At 44.9% G+C, this 19172-nt stretch overlaps 1 protein-coding gene across 12 annotated transcripts in view; it reads right to left on the reverse strand.

The window, feature by feature from the left end:
* NRXN3 (neurexin 3) overlaps positions 1-19172 on the reverse strand; it is a 1462828-nt gene that overhangs the window by 1434647 nt on the left and 9009 nt on the right. The window lies entirely within an intron of this gene.

The following is a 19172-nucleotide window of genomic DNA, read 5'->3' on the forward strand; positions in this document are numbered from 1 at the left end:
CATTTACACAAGAGAAAATAGAGTCTCAGAGAAGTTAGGGTATATGCCTATGGACAGAGGGGCAGAGCTGGGATTGGACTCTAGGTGTCTTAATCCCCTTACTATTACAAACACCATTTTCTTCTGTGTTGGCCTCAATATCAGGTGAGTTGTCTCCATAGGGAAGCATACATGGAATATGGCAGCACCAGAGAAAAAAGCAGTCTATTTTGGTTGATTTTAGTAAAATTCCCTGGGAAGGCTCTCATTGGGTTAACTGTTTCTGAGCCAATTACTGTGTCCAGTATCACACGCCAGAGAGTGGATGTGCGGGTAAAATGGGATAATGTCCATATATCCCTGGCCCAAAGCAATACTACTCATAATAAAACTCACATTCATCAATCATTCTGTGCGCTGGGCACTAAGTGCTTTATATACATTCTTGTTTAATTCTCATCACAATTCTAAGAGGTAAGAACATTATTCATCCCATTTATAGACAAGGAAACTAAAAGCCAGAGAGGAGGCTCTGTCATTAATACCTCCTATACTCAGAGTAGCACATCAGATAAGGGCTGATATATATTTCTGAATAAAAAGCACAAATGGGGTCACATACCATCTGACCCACGGAGCTACAAATTAGGGGGCAAGAGTGTCAGGCATCTCATGGAAGCAAGAAAAAGGCACAGCCCAAGGCAGAGGGTAGGGGTCAAGTACAGTAAGACCACAGGCCTGGGCAACTGGAGCCCCTGCCCCAAGCTACGTGCTTTAGAGGGCCTCCGCCTCCCACCCCAGGACCTGAGGACTCCGTAGGGCCGACTGGATGTCCCCACCAGAACCAGCAGCCTCTGCAGCTACCCCCTTGCAGAGCACACTCCAGAACTCAGAATTCCTTGCCTAAACTACCCCTTCCGTGTACCTCTTCCCCAGGCCATTCTCTCAAAAAGCAAGCCAGCCCTCTGACGTGTACATTCCAGTGTCAAGAAATGGCCAAGGGGAGGCTGCTTTCAGGAGCTGCGGACTTCCACGGGATGGGGTTTTCAGAAAAATGTCCACAAGCATCTTTATGGAGCTGGAGGTAGAGAAAAGGGAGGCTGCCGCTGGCCTCCATGTATATTCTTGCCCCAGGCCCACAAACACCAGGGCAGGCCTTCAACTGAGGATCACCCCCAACAATAACATCAGGAGGAAACCAAAAGAAGGCAAAGACCTGGTCTCCTACCAGCCTGTTTCTTTCTTGCCCCTGCGGAGAAAGAGCACAAGAGTCTTCCCTCCAAATACAGAAAAGATTCTTTTAGTTAAGAGCTAAAGCAAACTCCTAGCACCAAAGAGGCTGGTTTCCCATGTCCGCAGGCCCTTTCTGGCTCTCTGTGGCTGAGCTCTTCAAACACAGGAAGAGTTGTCTCTCCACAAAAGGCCAGGTGGTACTGGCTTCACCCCCAACACAGAGCCCACTTATCTGCCTTTGTAGAAGACTGAGCGCCCCCCTCACCCACCAAGCCCTGATGCTGTTTGCTTTTGTTCTTTGATGCTAATGACTCCAGATTGAAGATGGGGCAGAGGGGTGGCTACTGAGTCAGGTGCCAGCCAGCCTGGGAAGGAAGCAGCAGGGACAGCAGGGACAGCAGGATGAAGAGCAGAAAGGAGCCAGAACAGCCTTCCTGTGAGCCAGGTACCCACTTGCTCAGACCCCTTAGGGGCAAGGACATATTTGTAGTGGCTCTTGGCTTGAGGGACAGAGCCTGAGAGATGGTTGGGGAGAGAGGTAGTCTCCTCTGATTGTTACAGATACAATCAGAGATCAGAGCAGACAGCAGGTAATGTTTGTTTTTCTTAATGCTTTAAGGGTTTTGAACACAGACATGGGGGTAAGACAGTCGGGGCTTTAAATTCTAGCTTTGCCACTTAGTATTATTTTTGTCAAAATACTTCTTGTCAGAAATACTGTCAAGAATAGCTTTACTTTCCTCTTTAGCCACATGGGAATAATGGCAAGAGTCAATTCTGCTAGAAGCACCCAGGCATTTCTATAAGTCTCTGTGCTATGCAAAATCCCACAGTAAAAACCACAGGGCTTATAGGGAAAATGGGGTTGGGACATGGCACCCCAAAACTTTATCAGTGGCACTAATACAAAATAGCCAGTTTTACATGTACTAAGTGGTTAGGAACTACATAAATGCTACCATAAGTGTAGCACTTAAAAAAGAGCTAAAATTTGCTTGTAGAAGTAGGAAGCTTGTGCGTTGTTGCAAAGTAGTGAAAGAAAAATCACCTGAAACTGGATGGAAAGTATACCACCAGATGTAGATGGGTGTGGCTCATAACACACATAGTAACTCACGTAGCAGGCACGTGTAGAAGATGTGTGCATTTTGTGTATTTCTACACACCTTGGTTCAGCTCGCTGAGGTTTTCTGCCTTCACCTAGTGTTTCTCACGGACAAAATCATGCATAATCGAAAGCAAAATTATCATGCTCAAATCATGCCCTGATATATCAATGGCATCAGAACAAATTTGCATTTTCAAAACAAGCTTTATAATAGAACTGACTGTACGTAATTTAAATGACTGTTTGGAAGATCAAATGAGATGATCCATATAAACTGCTTAGCACAATGCCAGGCACAGAGTAAACATTCAGTAAACACTTACTGAAATTGTTATCAATGTCTCTGCTGGCCTGTTGGCACATCCCTTGTAGACCGAAAGTGCCAAGTTGACCTTCTATCGAGCTGCCTAAGCCTTGCAAACAAAAGGCATCTCTAGCTAAATATTACCTCCCAGTGTGAGGCCACGAGGTTGGCACCTGCAATAGGCTCCCACCCAACCGGATGACGGTTTTAGGAAAGTCCTCAGAGCAGATGGGCGCTGCCAAGGGACAGGACCCGAGTGCCAGCCTCCTAGCTAAAGAAAATACTGTGCTCCCCAAAGGAGTTCATGATGCACCAGGGAGAATGCACACTGCCTCTCAGAAAACAGGAAACCGAGGGAAGGACAGCCCTAAATGAGAGGCTGGCCCATCATCTGGTAAGGCTAGAGTGGAGTGCATCTCAGGAGGGGAAAAAAAATCCATCAATCCTCATGATGGAAAAACAGCCTATGCAGACATCTTCAATTTCCCGACCTCCTGTAGATAGCACAGGGGGTAAGAGACAGGTGCCAGGGTCAAGAAGACTTGAGTAAAATTCCTGGTCCTTCTACACACTATGTATATGAGCTCAGGCATGTTAACACAAACCTCTCTGAGCCCTAACTTCCGCATCTGTAAAATGGGAATATCTACTTATTTTGCAGGACTAATACAAGGGTTATAAGGAGTTAATGTATGGGAAAGCACTGCAAAGGTGTCTGGCACAGAAGCCGTGCTAATCAATGTTGGCAAATCATAATCATAGTTCACCTGAGAGATTTCTTTGAGACCAAAAATTTGTCCTCTTTCCAAGAATTCCTGGCTCTGTGAGAAGACTAATTCCTCGGGGCTTACATCAAGTGGAAAAAGGTCTGGGAGAAGCAAGGGTTTCCTGGTTTCACAGGGTTTCAGCCAAGGAGAGTTCTACAAATTTTGTAATTCGATAGAAAGCACATTGGAAGAGGCCTAATATGCTGCTTCTCTGTAAGGGCCTGTTACTGGGGGAGGAGTGGGGGGAAATGAGCCCTGCATTTTGAATCAAAAGCCCTGGTTTTTGTTTTGTGCTCCTAGGTTTTTTGTTGTGGTGGCAGTGGTGATAGTAAAATGCACATAACATAAAATGTACCATCGTAACTATTTTTAAGTATACAGTTCAGTGACATAAAGTACCTCCACATTATTCAGCCACCACTACCATCCATCTCCAGAACTCCTTTCATCCTGTAAAACTGCAACTCTGTATACATTAAATAACTGCCTGACCCTCTTCCCCAGTTGCTGTCAATGCCCATCCCACTTTCTGTTGCAGTGAATCTGACTACCCTGGGAGCCTCATATGAAGTGGATCATGCAGTATTTGTCCTTTTGTCACTGGCTTATTTCACTTACCATAAGATCCTCAAGGTTCATCCGCGTAGCATGTGTCAGAATTGTCTTACTTTTTAGGGCTGAATAATATTCCATCAAATGCATATGCCACATTTTGCTTTCATGAGCCCTGGTTTGGGGCCGTAACTTTCCAGCCTGGTACCAGCTATGTGACCCTGGGCAACTCACAGTCTCTCTGAGCCTCAATTCCCACATCCATAACTAGTATCAAAAATAAGATGAAGTCAGGTACCTATTCACAGTGATATCAGAAATTTTTAAATATGGCTCAAAAGACAAGTGCAGGAATCATTGTCCATTATAATCTCTGCTGTTTACTGAAAGCTCCCATGGGTCTGGCCTCTGTGGCAGCATTGCACATATTATGGCTTCATTCAATCCTGTAGATGTAGATACTATTGTCATCCTCATCTAACAAGGAAACTGGGGCTCAGGGAAGTCAACATCCCCAAGTCCACTTCACTCATAATTAGTAGTAGCCAGGATTTGAATTAAGATTTTTGTTAGCCCAAAGCCATTTTCCTTCCCACAGTGTGATCCACCCGTCCCCAGTTATTTCCTCCCTCACTGGTCTCACCACCCAAATCTGTCACCCTAAGGGACATGGGGGGCAAATTTCAAGAAATTGGCTTGGGCTAGCCAATTCCAGTGGCACACTGATCAATATAAAGTATTGATTGTCATCAAATATTTTAGAGTATCTACAAGATCTGCTGCTGGGCTGTATCTCAGGACCCATACTTCAGAGAAACGATTAGAAATTGGGGCAACAAATCCAGAACTGAATTCCATAAAAATACAAAAGCCAGCAAGATATGAATAGGAGTTCCTTGGGAAAAGGAAGGAAGGAAAGAAGGAAGGAAGGAAGGAAGGAAGGAAGGAAGGAAGGAAGGAAGGAAGGAAGGAAGGAAGGAAGGAAGGAAGGAAGGAAGGAAGGAAGGAAGGAAGGAAGGAAGGAAGGAAGGAAGGAAGGAAGGGAGGGAGGGAGGGAGGGAGGGAGGGAGGGAGGGAGGGAAAAACTCTGTGGCCAATTAGGAAAAAAAATGAGTTAAATAAAATCAAGTATATCCATGGCAAGAACTCAAAAACATTGGACAATTTTCCTTCCATAAAATACCTAGTAACATCTCACAGAATACAGTTTGAGAAAGGCTGGCTTTGAGGTTCTCAAAACAGCTGGGAAGGCTTTTAATTTATCATAAGCCTTTATCCTTACCCTTTTTGGTCCCATAGTGAGCCTCTGTGTCGGGTTCAGTTCAAAATGGCTAACATTTATTGACCACTTACTATGTGCCAGGCACCAAATTAAGCACTAGAAACTCAAAAAAACTGCTCTGGTGCAGTTAGTAGTAAATCTAATAAACCCAAAGAGTTCACAAACATGATAGGTTGGCTGTACAGGACATCTATTGTCACGCTTAGCACTAATGGGGGATTCAGGGTTGACAGAACACATCAAAGTTTTCTGCTTGAAGCGGCCTCCAAAGGATGAACAGTAACAATTAAGTGGTGGAAAATCTTGTAAGAACATTTCACCACAACTGGCCAGAAGTCAGACTGGCATCCCTGAAGTTTGGGCTCCTGGGGAGGTATACCAGTATACCAAGAAGGACATAGGCTTTGAACTCAAACACCAACTTTGCTTTTTACTATGTGACTTTGGATAAACTACTTTAACTTCATCTGTAAAATGGGGAACATTATATCAATTTCAGAGTTGTCAAGAAGATCAAATGAGGCAAATGCATATAAAATGCCTATGACCTGCCTGGCACCATGCTAAGCACACATTAATTCCATTTTCTTTGACTGATCACATCCTGGAGTAGTATGTTAAGAAAGACTCTCAGGCTGCATATAGACCTGGAAAAAAGAGGAGGTCATGACTGATTAACAGTATCTGCCATGGGCTTGAGAAGGGTGTCACAGACCGGCTCAAGTTAGCTGGGGACTCTCAACTGAATGCTTTCTCACGGTCCTTCCCCTGAGAAAAGGAGTGTCTAGTGACCTGGGGAACCTCAGAAGGAAGCAAGTAGCCCCAACAGAAGGCTCCTTTACTACTGCCAGCTTTTCTACTTTTTTTATATACCTCCCTTTCATTGCTGGAAAATCTTTGCAAGGTTGATGTCTTCCCTTTGTAAAGCAGGGTGTGGTGTGAGGTGAAACTAGTACATTATAGGCTCTGGACCCAGAAGAATCTTTTTTGTCTGAGAACCAAGCATGTCGCCTACTAATCAGCACCAGTCCCATGCTGAAGGGCTCAACAGGGTTCTGCGGGCCCTTCCCAAGGGGGCCCAGAAGGCCAGGCGAGGGAGCAGTCTGCTACCAGGAACCACGGAGATCAAACCAGCAAACAGGGGGTCCCTAGAAGGAACTGCACATTTTGCATGTCAGTGATATGCTTTTTGAGTTTAATTATAATTATTAATCTTGTTTTTTTATCTTGTTAAAACAAGATTTCTGTAATGCTACAGTTAAAAAAAATAGTGAAAACAAAAATGGGATGAGAAGTGTTTATATGAATAGAAGTGTTTCAAAGTAGAGAAAAGGCAGAGGATTTTAGAAGCAGAAGAGTTCTACTATATCAAGCAGGTCCATCCCTTTAGTTTTCAATCCACTGATACATATTCAGTGTACTTATGTCTGAGGGGTTGTGTTAGGCACTGGGGTGACGGCAAATGAACAGGACATACATGGGTCTTGAGCTATTGGGGCATAAAGTCTAGCTGGGGAGATGGGCCACAGATAACCAATTAATAATTTAACTATAATTGTGATCAGTGCAATGAAGTTGTACGGGATCCTTTGAGGCTCAGATGAGAGAACCAGCCCCAAGGCTGGGGAACTGACATATCCATTCAACTGGACAATGTCTTGAAGCTAGAACAAGAATTCAGGTCATCTGCATGCCAGTTCACTGCTGCTCCCACCATACCACAGCTGGGTAACAGTGCCCTGACAGGGGGGTTTGGGAGAAAAATCCAGCACCAACTACAATAGTGTAACCAGGAGAGAAAAAGCAAGTGGCTACATCTCTGCAGTTTTCACAGAGGAACAAGAGTGTGGACGTGTAAGTTTCACTGTCTTCCTGGACACTTGCTCATGCACTGTAGCAGTGGATCGTTTTAACTCCCCTATAAGGGGCCAGGGGATGGCAGGAGGAGGTGATATAAATGCTAGAATCTTCAACAATCAGGGCAAGAAGGAGGAGAGAGGAGAGCCTTCCCCAAAACCAATTAGAAAGGGCAGAGAATGGGGGGTGTAGACCCACCACACAGGCTGAGCGCTAATCTATCTGCTGTACTCTGCCTGGGAATTAATCACACAAATCCCTAGATAAATCTGAGGCCATTATTAGACAACACTAACATCCCCCTCAGAGTAATCCAGACAAATACACTGAGAGAAGAGGGGAGTCCCGAGTGGCTGTGAAACCGACCGCTTTCATGTTCATAGGCATCTGCACAAGAATACGTGCACAGGCGCTGCCCCCACCGCGCCCCCCTCACCCCCAGATGTCTGCTCCCAATAGCACCTTCGGCTTCTGCCCTGATAGCTTCAGGCGAGGGGGTAAACTGAAGAAAGGCAGAACAAGGTCTGGAGTCCCTCCCCTCCCCAACTCTGCCACTGACCTAATTCTTCCACAAGACAGGATTTTTCCTTTTTGGTCCTGCTTGTTTGTAAGTCATGCCACCCCAGTACACACACAGCTTAAGGCAGCCTAGCTAGAAAGCTGTGAGAAGGCAAGAAGCTTCAAACTGTGGCCCCAGCTGCCGTTTCTTAGGGAGGCGGGTTGCTGGAAATTCTGTTGGCTCAGAAGAAGGGTTGGGAGGTGGAGGGTAGGAGGAAGACAGACCGTCAAGATCATCCCAAATTTACATTCTTATTCTGCCCTTCACTGAACTAGAGGAGCTGTGTGTTCTAAATTAACGCAACAGAATTCGGCCACAAACTTTATGTACAACCTTGAGCAGGTTTCTTAATCTGTTCTTATAAACAGCACGAGATACTTCGACCCTGACGTTTTGACTCCTCAGGTATATCATGTATCTTCTTAGAAAACAGTCATGACAGAGACTGACTTTAGTTGTAGGAAGAAGATGTGATTCTCTGAACTGTAAAAATTGACCTGGAAAAAAATTAGAACCTGTCAGGAAAAAAATTCACACAAAATGGAGCTGACAGCAGCTAAAAATGTACATGGCAAAATTTGCTATCGACTAAAAAATTGAAAAGAATCAAATATTCTTGACCAAATTTAGACCGGCAAATTTGACATGAGAAAATTGAAGGTGATAGAAATAATCACCAGCAAAGAACACTCACAATGGTGGAAGTTATACAGGCAAAATTTGACAGGCACACAAAGAAACAGCTGATCGATAAATCAAATCCTCACTATAGAAGACACATGGAGCAGAACTGATCATGTTAAAAATGACTCAGTAAAATAAAAATGAATTGGAAAAATAAGAAATGGTTTAACTATGCTGAAGAGAAAATGGATTGAGGAATTATATGAGCCTTACATGGTCTGCTTCTGAAAAATACACCCTTAATAAAAATGTTTAGTGTTTATATAATCCTGACTGTACCAACATAGAGTTAAAAGGTCTCATGGTCAAACTGTGCAATCAAAACATTTTGATAAGTACTGAAGAAAAATAAATTATATGATCTCAGAAGTCCTGTCCAGTTGTAATTTTTTTCTGATAAAAGATCAGAATACAAAGTGAAGTATACAAATACTTCACTCCTAAGAAGAAGAGAGCATAGTAACCAGCTCTTGCCTGCACAATGGTTTGCACACTAATAGATTTTATATTTCAAGTGATTTAAAACAATCTTGGAAACGTAGAACTATATTTTTATTCTGTCAAGAAATAAAAACCCAAAACTGATACTCTGTATTAACATATTTTCTTAGAAAGAAAAAGCATTTGACACCAAAATATAAAAGGATATGATGACAGAATTTTTTTAAAAAATTGGATGTGATCTTACCATAAACTTCCTATATTATGTTTATTTTCTTGTTTCCTGAAGAGTGGTATAACTTCATTCTCCCCCTTTGTGTGTCTCTTGTACTACTAGGTTGAGGGTAGATGGGAAGACTCTGTGCTTCAGTCTCCTCATCCATAAAATGAGGATAAAAGATAAAACTACTCACATAGTACCTGAAACATAGTAAGTGTTTGATAAATTTCAGCCTAAAACCCAGGGAACATAGGCCATTTAGAATCAGGCTGATTCTCAGCCTCAGACTGTACCCCTACTCCCCCAAGCTGAGAATTCTTTAGACATTCTGGAATATAAATGTCCCTGGTAACAAATGCTAAAGAGTGTGCATTGATCAGGGCAACCCCCTATTCTTCATGTGTTGAGACAGCACGGGTGACGTGGGAGGGCAGGACCACAAATGTAAGAGCTAGGACGAAAGTATTAACGTTAGCCTAAAGCCCAGAAGGCACAGGCCATTTAGGATCAAGCTGATTCCTAGCCTCAGCTTTTTGGAAGTGACTGAGCTGATCTCTGGGCTGCGGGTGGCACTCACACTGTGCGGCTATTTGAGGAACAAGTCTCTTTAGGCTGGTGACAAGTGACAATCACTTGTTCCAACAGCCTGTCATCTTCACCTTCTCCACACAGAGCATCCTTTAGATAGACTGCACCCCCAAATCCTCACCTCCAGGATTCTGAACCCTGGATGGAGGTGTCCATGTAGCAACCAGATCAGCTGTCCTCATCCGATCCCACTGAAGGCTCCTCCCTCCCCCCTCCCCCAGACGGTCCTCCACCCAGCCATCCACACTGCCCATCAACCTATTCCAAACAAATGCATAAAAGTAAAAGACATTGTTCCCGCCAAGAATATCAGACTCATCAGCCTTGTCCTGAGGCCCAACAAGTGACAGTGAACATAGTGACAGTGAACATTTGCAGCCCCTCTCCTTTGCTTGCTCCCTGTTCCTTCACATCTCTAGATGTCACCTCCTCAGAGAGCCTCCCTGACCACTGCTCCTCCTTACAGCTTCCCTCACTCTCCCTCTTCCTCCTGTAGAGCTTTCCATCTACAGGACTCATTGCAGCTGTAATCACACAGCCACCGGCCTGTGTGTTCCATAGTTGTATTTTCCTCTACTTTCTAAGCTCCATGATGACAAGCACCACTGCTGTTCTGATCACTGTGGATTATGCTTGGAAATCAATATTCTTATGAATCAATCAATTCTTTTGAGCTGCATGTCTTCTCAGCGTGATGCAGGGGAATGGATGTCAGACTAGGAGTTAGGATCCTGGGCTCTAGGCCCAGTCCTCCAGCCACTTGCTAGCTGAGTTCTCCAAGTCACCTTGCCTCTCTAGGTTACAGTTTCACAGAAAAAGCAGGTTGCATTGTGATGCTTAAGACGGCAGATGGCTAATCAGATGTATGTGTTGGAGGAGGGTGGATATGTAAATTGAAACCCTATTTATTTTACAATTTAATACAGGGAAAAGATTTCCAACAAAACTTCACAAGAGCCTCTTGGCTAGTGGGACTATGCTGGCAACACACCAACAATAACAGAAAAATTACCTGGGAGTCATGGGTGAACAAAGATTGAGAAATGTAGGATTCCCATTCAAGCAGTCCCTGGTTCCAGAGCCATTTCAAGTATGGCCCATGGGATGCAACAGAGGCCAAGGAGAAAATGTGGGTTGTCCAGGATAGCTTGTATGTGTCACTTTGCAGAACCCGTGTCTGATTCAGGAGCAGAGCAGAGCACCAAGTCACGTGCAGGACAGGGGGCTGGTGAGAAGACAGGTCAGTGAGGAGAAGCCAGATGGTACCTCTGAATATTAGAGACACACAGTTGGGCCAGGAGAGAACAGGGTGTGGTCAACAATGGCCTCAAGAGCCATTAATGGCAGATTGAACAGGGGGCTGAGCAATATGAGTAAGAGCTCAAACTCCAGATCAACAACCCAGGCTCGTTTCTTGGGCAGATAGATTGCTTTCTCTCTTCAACACCAGTTGAATCAACAACAAAAAAAAATGGAATCAGGAAATATAAGGGTTGTTGAGAGAATTAAAGGGAGCTGTGTTCAAAAGGGCCTAGCCCAGGTGGAACGTGCTTCATGAGATTTAGTTCACCACCATCATCATCATTAAGTTTGGTCAAGCAAAATACATGATAAACAGTGATAAATAAGAAGATTTCCAATAAAACAGCATCACTGAGCGCATACTCCGTAGTATGTCCAGAGCCAGGCACTAAAACTAAACTCAGCCCTAAGGCCACCAGCTCCACTTGTGATCCTCAGCCAGACTCGAGATGGCAAATCCAGCCTGAGAACTGTGTTCAAAAGAAGTCCTGGACCTCCTGGGATTCCCTGGGGTTTCTTAATCACACCCCTGAACTTCACAGTCTTTGCTGTGTCAGGCGTGAAGAGGGACCTCTGAATGCACAGAAGCCACTGTCGGGTGGACACTCCTTTCAAAGCATCCATCCCTCAGTGACTGCTCGCCTACTTAGCAGCATGAAGGCATGCCTGTCTTGTTCGCCACTTATCCTCTCCCTGCACCTTGTTTCTTTTAACACACAGTGGGCCCTCAGACGTGCTCACTGTTGTTATAAGGGGTGGCAAAAGGTACCTTTTGATTAACATCACCGGGTTTCAGTAAGAGATTGCATGTGAGCGTGCATGCTCATGTAGGCTCTATTTCTTGGTTCCCATCACACGGCAGCTGGGCCCCTAACACCTCAATTCCTTCTTCGTAGAAAATGTTTGAAGGCATTTCCCCTCCTCCCTAGGCTCCCCATTCTGACTTACGCTGGATAAGCAATTTCAGATTGCTGAACAGCAACAGACAACACAGCTGGACAAAAATTCGTGTCCTGAAATTCCTGGAAAACTGTGATGCACAGCAAGCATTCAGAGCACGGACACAGCCCCCACCCCCACCCCTGAAGAGTTGAAGACAGGAGAAAGGCACTAGGCAGGCAACTAGAACCGAGCCTCAATTTTCTTAAGAAAGTATTTTGCTTGCTTTCCAAGCACCCCACCCCTGAGCAGAGAGAGAGAAATCACAAGTGAACTAATTACCAGCACTTACATCACTGCTGAGCCAGGGGCTTCTAGCCTCCCCAGTGTGACAGATGTTGTTCTTTGCATTCATAGGGACCAGAGTTAGAGGAATCTCCTCCCCAGCCCCAGGAAAAGGTGTGTGGCTTTGCAATGAGCTTCAGTGCTGGCACCCCCAGTTTTCAATGCCCAACTCCAAGAAAAACACAGCTAAGGCATTTCATGTTTAACTTACATGGTCTCAAAGAAACAGAGTACAAATCAGAATGCCAACTGATTTGTTGTGGATTTGGGGCAAGTCACTTCTTTTCTCTGGGTTTGTTTCTTTCAGGTCTTTGAGTCCTTGATTCCCAAGGTACCCTGTTGTTCTAGAGGCCAGAAACTCCAGTATGAGTAGAATATCCAAATCCTCAGGTTCATCATCTATATACGATACTTAAGTTTTTCTAATGGTAGACATTTTCTCAAATGGATGGAACACACTAAACTGAAGGTAGACAAAGTTAATGTGAATAGTTCCTACAACTAAATAACATAATTTTTCAATGCTGTTTTATTCTGCTCAAATGCATGCTCCAACTTCAACTAGGTTAAGAAAGGTACTCTTTCATTTATTGACCAGTGAAGATTGTTAAGGAACTCTCTTTTGTTCCTCATTTCCATCTATACAACTGGTCATCTGCTTTATCTATCTACTATCCTAATATTAAGATTCCGAAAGTTTCTGAATTTAGCCTTTTTCACCTCTCAACTATCCATACTCCTCCTTGCCTGGACAACCTCATCCATGTGCAAGCTTTCCTTCACACCCTATAACCACAACCGTGACATCTGTGCCCTTCCCCATCCTCCTCCCTAGCACAGCCACTGCCCCCACCTGCCTCTGCACAGCTCCCCACAGGTGACTTACAGATCATGAAGAGAAGGTGGAATATGAACAAACCGAAACTTATTACCACCCCTCTCCTGCCTTCACCCCACACCTGCTCCTCCCTCTGACTCTCCCGTCCTAGTTACATCTGCAACCAGAAAAGCATGTTATCTAAAGCTCCTCCTTTTCAATAATAATAATTGATAATAATTAGTAATAATTGCTAACACTCACTCAATGCTCACTATGTGCCTAGCATTGTTCTAAGCATTTCACATGCACTGTCTCATTTAAACTGAAACAGAAAGACAGACATGAGAGGGGTAGAGAGAGAATAAAGCCAGTGAAGCCCACTAAAAGAGACTCAGAGAGTTATCCAGATAAAACCAGAGAGCCAGAAAGGACTCACAGAGTTAATGAGTTAATTAGCTAAAGTTTCAAAGGCCAGGAGTGACTTGAAATGTCCAGATATTCCCCAGATAGAGAAAAGTATCAGAGCGCAGCCCATGTCTTCATTATGCCAATTGGATCATGCCTTTGTAAAATCTACTTAGCCTGCAAAAAGGCCCAGCTTATTCTTTAACTTAACCTATATGCTATTCTTCCTCTTCTTCCAGCCCCTTAATTATGTAACTTTGTAACCAGGACAGGAGATAGACCTCTGAAGTGTAAATAAACCTATCTGGATAAAGAATGCCAAAATAGTCACCTAATACACCAACATAGTCACCTAAATAACCCTATTCTTAAGATAAAGCTCCAAAGGAATTATGAATCACCCTTACCCAAAAAGGCCCTATAAAACCACAGACCCTAAATCCTTAAGCATGCCTCCTCTCTGAGGTTGTCTGCACTCCCCTTTCTTCGAGTGTGTCACTCTTTCTGTTCTACTCCAGTTAAGTAGGGAGGGGCTGCTGAGAGCTCCCCCACATCCTGGGGTGGTAGGGACTTAGTTCCCACGCCGTGCAGCTTCAAGTGGACACTGGACACCAGGTGACCTTGGCTTTAGGAGCTGACAAGGGATATGCCCAATGCCAAGCAGGAGTTCAATGAACTGCCCTTTCTGGCCTTTGTCTACCTTGACTCTGGCCCACTCCTCCCTTGGAGTGTATTTAAATAAAACTTCCATTCTGCTTTGCTACTGTGTCTCTGCCTTTCAATTCTTTGTTGTGGTGGGGACAAGAACCAAGGAGAATAAACTCAACCCCTAACATAGTAACAAAACCTCATAAGCAATCCTAAATGGTGACCACTATTATTATACCCACTTCACAGATGATGACATTAAAACACAGAGAAGTTGTCCTTCGCCCAAGTTTGCACAGCTAGTATGCAGCACAGCCAGGCAGCCCAAGTCCAAAACCACTAAAAGGCACTGCTGTTCCAGCCATGAAGGTCCTCTCAACATCTCCGTACTCGGCGCTTCTTCTTCCATCACCCTTCCCCAGGGCAGACTCTTCTCTCGCCAAACGCACACAGTAGCCTCTAGCTGGCCGACCTGCTTTAAGCCTTCTAATCACTACCAGCCCGGCATGCTAACTGCCCCAGAGCTATCTTTCTAAAGTTCAAATCTGACTGTCACTCCTCCACTGAGAAGCTTCCAAGGTTTCCAATTGCAGGAAACAATGATGTCCAAAATCCTTACAAAGCATTTATGACCTACGCTGCCTAATTTCCCATTGGCCTCAATCCTTCAGTCCAGCCACATTAACTGCTGGAAACTACTGGAAACAGCATCCTGCAGTCTCTGAGGGCTGCCCGGAGTGCTCTCTCTTCCCAGTCTATCAACAAAATCTTCCAAGTCCAGCCCAAGAGTTTTTGTTGTCAAGTTTTCTCCAGCCCAATTCCCACCCCACGCAGGGTGGAACACGCCCTTCCAAACAGCCCTGCAAACATTCTACCAGTATTTTAGCAGCTCTAATGTGTGTTGCACCTGTTTGCCTGACAGTGTCCCCAATGAGACCATAAGCTCCTCAAGGGCAGGGCCCACGCTGGTACCTAACATGCACTCGTTCTGTGAATGCCCGAAGAATGAACTTATTTCAGCCAACAGATGGCCTGTTCCAACAAATAGATGATGATAACTCAAGGACTGCTTTGTAAATGCTGGAAGATACTTCAACAACTTTCTTCTCTTTTATAATCCAAAGTTACCCCAGAAAATACCATGATTTTTATGCTGAAAGCAGCTCTCACATAGTATTAGGAATTGCCAACAGTGTGAAACCTCCTTAGGAGGGAGGAGTGATAGGACTACTTCCCATGGGGCCCTCCAAAACCACTGGCCAGGTCAACAAAGACCACCACATGCAGGGCTGAAGACAGTAAAGCAGCCCCCACACACGGCTGGCATCAGGGACCCTTCAGGCATTAGCCTCCACCTAGAAGCTGCAAGCCCTGGGGTGGGGACAAACCGAAACAAACAGCCGAGAATAACTACTACCAATTAAAGACAGATACACATAGACATGAGCACTGATCAGGAGCCTCCAAAACTTTCTGAAACAACTCCATTAGAAAAAACAAATTGACTATGTTCTCTGAAGAGATATATATTTATCTATAAATAATGTGCATATGAGTTAACCATATATTTTATTGTTCCCTTCCTGTATCTCCAAAGAATGGTCTTACACATGCTCCCTTTTAAAGGCCACTGATCTAGAGAATAAAACCATCCCCAAAAGACAGAGTATGTACATAATCAAAAGTAAGGGTGGGCCTGGCAGCCAAGCCTCCCAGAGCCATGGAGTCTTTGCTCTGAAGGCACATATACACCAGCACACAGTCTGGACAGGTGTCACTCCAGCACCTGCCGCACCCCTCCCAGTGACAGGGCTTGGCAAAGTCACACGTTCCAGATGCAACAGCTCGAAGCATCAGAATTCTTCCTCTGCAGCTCTGATCCCTTCAACCCTCCCACTTGGCATCCACTCCCTCCTCTACATGGCAGCTCTGCTGATATCCAGGGACAATTATCTTGTCCTCAGTGAGCTCTGTCTTCTCCAGGGAATCCACATGAGCTAATGGGGCCCCTCCATCTCCGGTGACAACATCATGCCTGCCTCTAACAGCCATTCCACAAGCATTTACATGGTCCCAGTCTGGCTGCTGCCTGTAATTGTTACAGGAAACCATTGGTTTGTAAACAAACAAAAAAGTCTTTCTAGTCTGTCCTCAACCAGATCAGACCAAGTGGAATATGTATGTGCTTGACACAGATTCAGTGAAAACTGACCTACAGTACACAGGCCACCTTTCGCATTAAAAGTCAGAAGTCATTTGCAATGGCAACCCATGCCACTGTGGTCCAAGTCATATTTGACTTTATTGATTAAATTATTAAAAGACATTATTGAGCTCACATTCCTGGGAACCTGTCTCCATGCATAATACATGTTAGTGAGCACATGAACAGACACATATGTAAGCATACAAAACATGCATACACACAGAATGTGCTTTATTAAGGCAACATTCATTGAGCACCTGCTTTTTGTCACACACCAGAGACATGCTATTTAGTGCACAAGCTTGTATGTGCAGTAATTAACAAGGGAAACAGGGCCTTCCCTTGGTTTCATGTCTTATAGTTCTCAAAGAGTACCTCCTCATATCCACTCTGCAACAGGAATCAGGAAACCCAACCGAGCTATTGCAACTTGCATTAAGGATGTAAAAGCCAAGAAGGAGCCAAGAGACACATTAAAATGTAGCCACTGGTTATATATACTACATAGCCCCAATCTGCATTAACACAAGGCTGAACACTCAACATCAGGATGAGTAAGCAGCAACGTTCCCACAGCGACTAAAATCTGACCACCTTCCCCCATGGCAATCACCACATGACTGTGTGAGATGGGCATATGCCCATTTTCCAGCACTTGCATGGATCTGAAGACTCTGGCTGGACAATGGGTTAGAAGAGTAGAAGTCAGTGACTCTGGGTAGGTACATTTCAATGCTTGGACTCAAATGACATCTGTGGGATTCACTCTTAAAAGTAAACTATTGTAAACCACAAAAGTATGAGACAGGTTCCTCCGTCCTTGGTAACAGTGTACGTAAAATGACTGTCAATGGGGAGGTCGCCAAAGGCCAAGACCAGCCTCATCCCCTTTAGGGTGTGGGAGGGGATTTGTTTGGCAGGGTTCTAGTGTATACCAGTGTGGGAGCAACATCTTCTAGCCCTGCCTAATCCCTCTCCCTAGGAGACTTCTGCCCAACAGTGCCAAAAACAAGGGATACTCAGGGCAACCTGTCAGAATAGGAAGCATTTTTGGATAGGGTGTCTGCTTCCAGGGCCAGTTTCCAGGAGCAGCTACTCAATATTCCTTCACCTCATACCCTTATCTTTTTTTTAAGCATCCTGTTAGGCATTTTAGCAAAATCTTGATCTCTGTTGGGTTGTGTGACCCTGGCTGCCAGGATGGGCTTGTCAAGCAAGTCTAATCCAATTCCATTTTCCTCTACTCCACGGCATTATAGAACCTGTCATCTTATTGCGAAGCCATTAGAGGTTTCCAGGGGGCTCCTTGGAAACTCTGAGATGCTACAAAGCTAGCTGGGCATGGAGGAAGATGGGACATCTTGGGGGGATGAAATGAGGCACAGACAATAAAGCCAGAGATGGAGCTAACCATGTATCTTCCAGAGGACAAGCTCCCCAGGAACAGAATGACTGGAGCATGAATCACCTGCTTACATCAGAATCTCTTCCCACATCAATCCTGCCCACATTGTTTAAGATTAATCACAACCAGTTAATTCTAAATAACTAAGTGGTCTGTGTACTGTTAGTACCCTATTAGAGAATCCTTTATGAATTTTACCTTGACATGAGGTTAAATTCCTGCAAAGCATCATTGAGAAATGTTATGACCAGCCCATCCTCCTCACTCCCGTGGCCTACTGCAAAGGTTAGATTGCTTTAACTGGAATGAGGGCCAGCAACAAAATATCTTGGAAGCCAACTTCGGCATGGTGTAAGAAGAGTTCCCTCATACCCAGCAGTCATCAGAGATGCATGAGGCTGCCTTGGAGAGCACCAAGCCCCTGTCACTGCAGTTGTCTAAGAGATTTCTAGGGGGTGCAGGAGGTGGAATGTATATACAGAGGAGAAGAGGATGGGAAAGGGGTAGTTAGACCCAACGACCTTTAAAATTCCCTCCAAACTTACCATCGACGCTACAACGTGGTAGTGGCTTCCCAGTGTATCACACAGGCGAAGCCATGACCAGAAGGTGATATAAATGTCTTACTGCCCTCTACTCATGGGATCTGAGCTTCCTCCCTCACAATATTTCTCCTGCAACACCAGAGTCCCCCACATTTCAGTGTGTCTCCCTAGAACTGAGAAGAGGCTCACACAACATCACCTCAGCCTACACTCAAGCCTTGCCTTTCCTGTCCTAGAGGAGCAAATATACCGAGGGATGAGATGATCAGCTTTTCAGGAAAGCCGTGGGTGAGAGTCTGAACTCCCTTAGCTGTCCAAGGCTGACCATGCAGGAGACAGGACCTCTCCTGAAGAGAAAAGAAGCCGAGGAAAGAAGGATGAACGAAGAAACTGTGCGTGTCTGGTGACCTCCCTGCCTGGGCAGCCCTTTTCCCACTGTTCAGATCACAGGTAAGTGATTTCCACCTTGCTGATCCTTCCTCCTAAGTGGGAGTATCATTTTCATTTGAAAGCAATTTATTGAGTAAAGAAGTTGTGCACTCTCTTACCGTACTTTTTCTATTCCCCAGGGATTGCAAGCAACACACTTCCAGTCAGACCTGGAATTGCCTGGAACACACCGCCTGCTGCAGTGGAGACACCAGGCCTAACACTGTCAATGACCACAGACCAACTGGGACTCTGGCCTCTAGGGACCTCACGCCGGCAAACAGAAACACTTCAGGAAAACTCAAGCGGCAGGTGAGAGGCAAATCTGTCAGGAGAGGATCAAATGAATAGCCTCATGGAGACACTCAAAAGAAAATCTCCCCAGAGTCATTTTCTTCTCTAGAAAGATACTGTGCTTAAGTAAGAGCCTCAGTAAAACCAATGGATCCTAAACACATCTCACAGCTGAAACTGGCAGCTCCCCGGCGCCTACAACTCATGCCCTTGCCTGCGGTTCACCTCCCCCCTCTCCAGGCCCTGGCCTACCCTAGAGAGAACAGCATTTTCCCCCAGAAGAACTGAAAGCATTCACAATTTCTAGGCCCACAAAGTAA

The sequence above is a fragment of the Manis pentadactyla genome, chromosome 11 (genome assembly GCF_030020395.1).
Source record: "Manis pentadactyla isolate mManPen7 chromosome 11, mManPen7.hap1, whole genome shotgun sequence".
Classification (NCBI taxonomy): Eukaryota; Metazoa; Chordata; class Mammalia; order Pholidota; family Manidae; genus Manis; species Manis pentadactyla.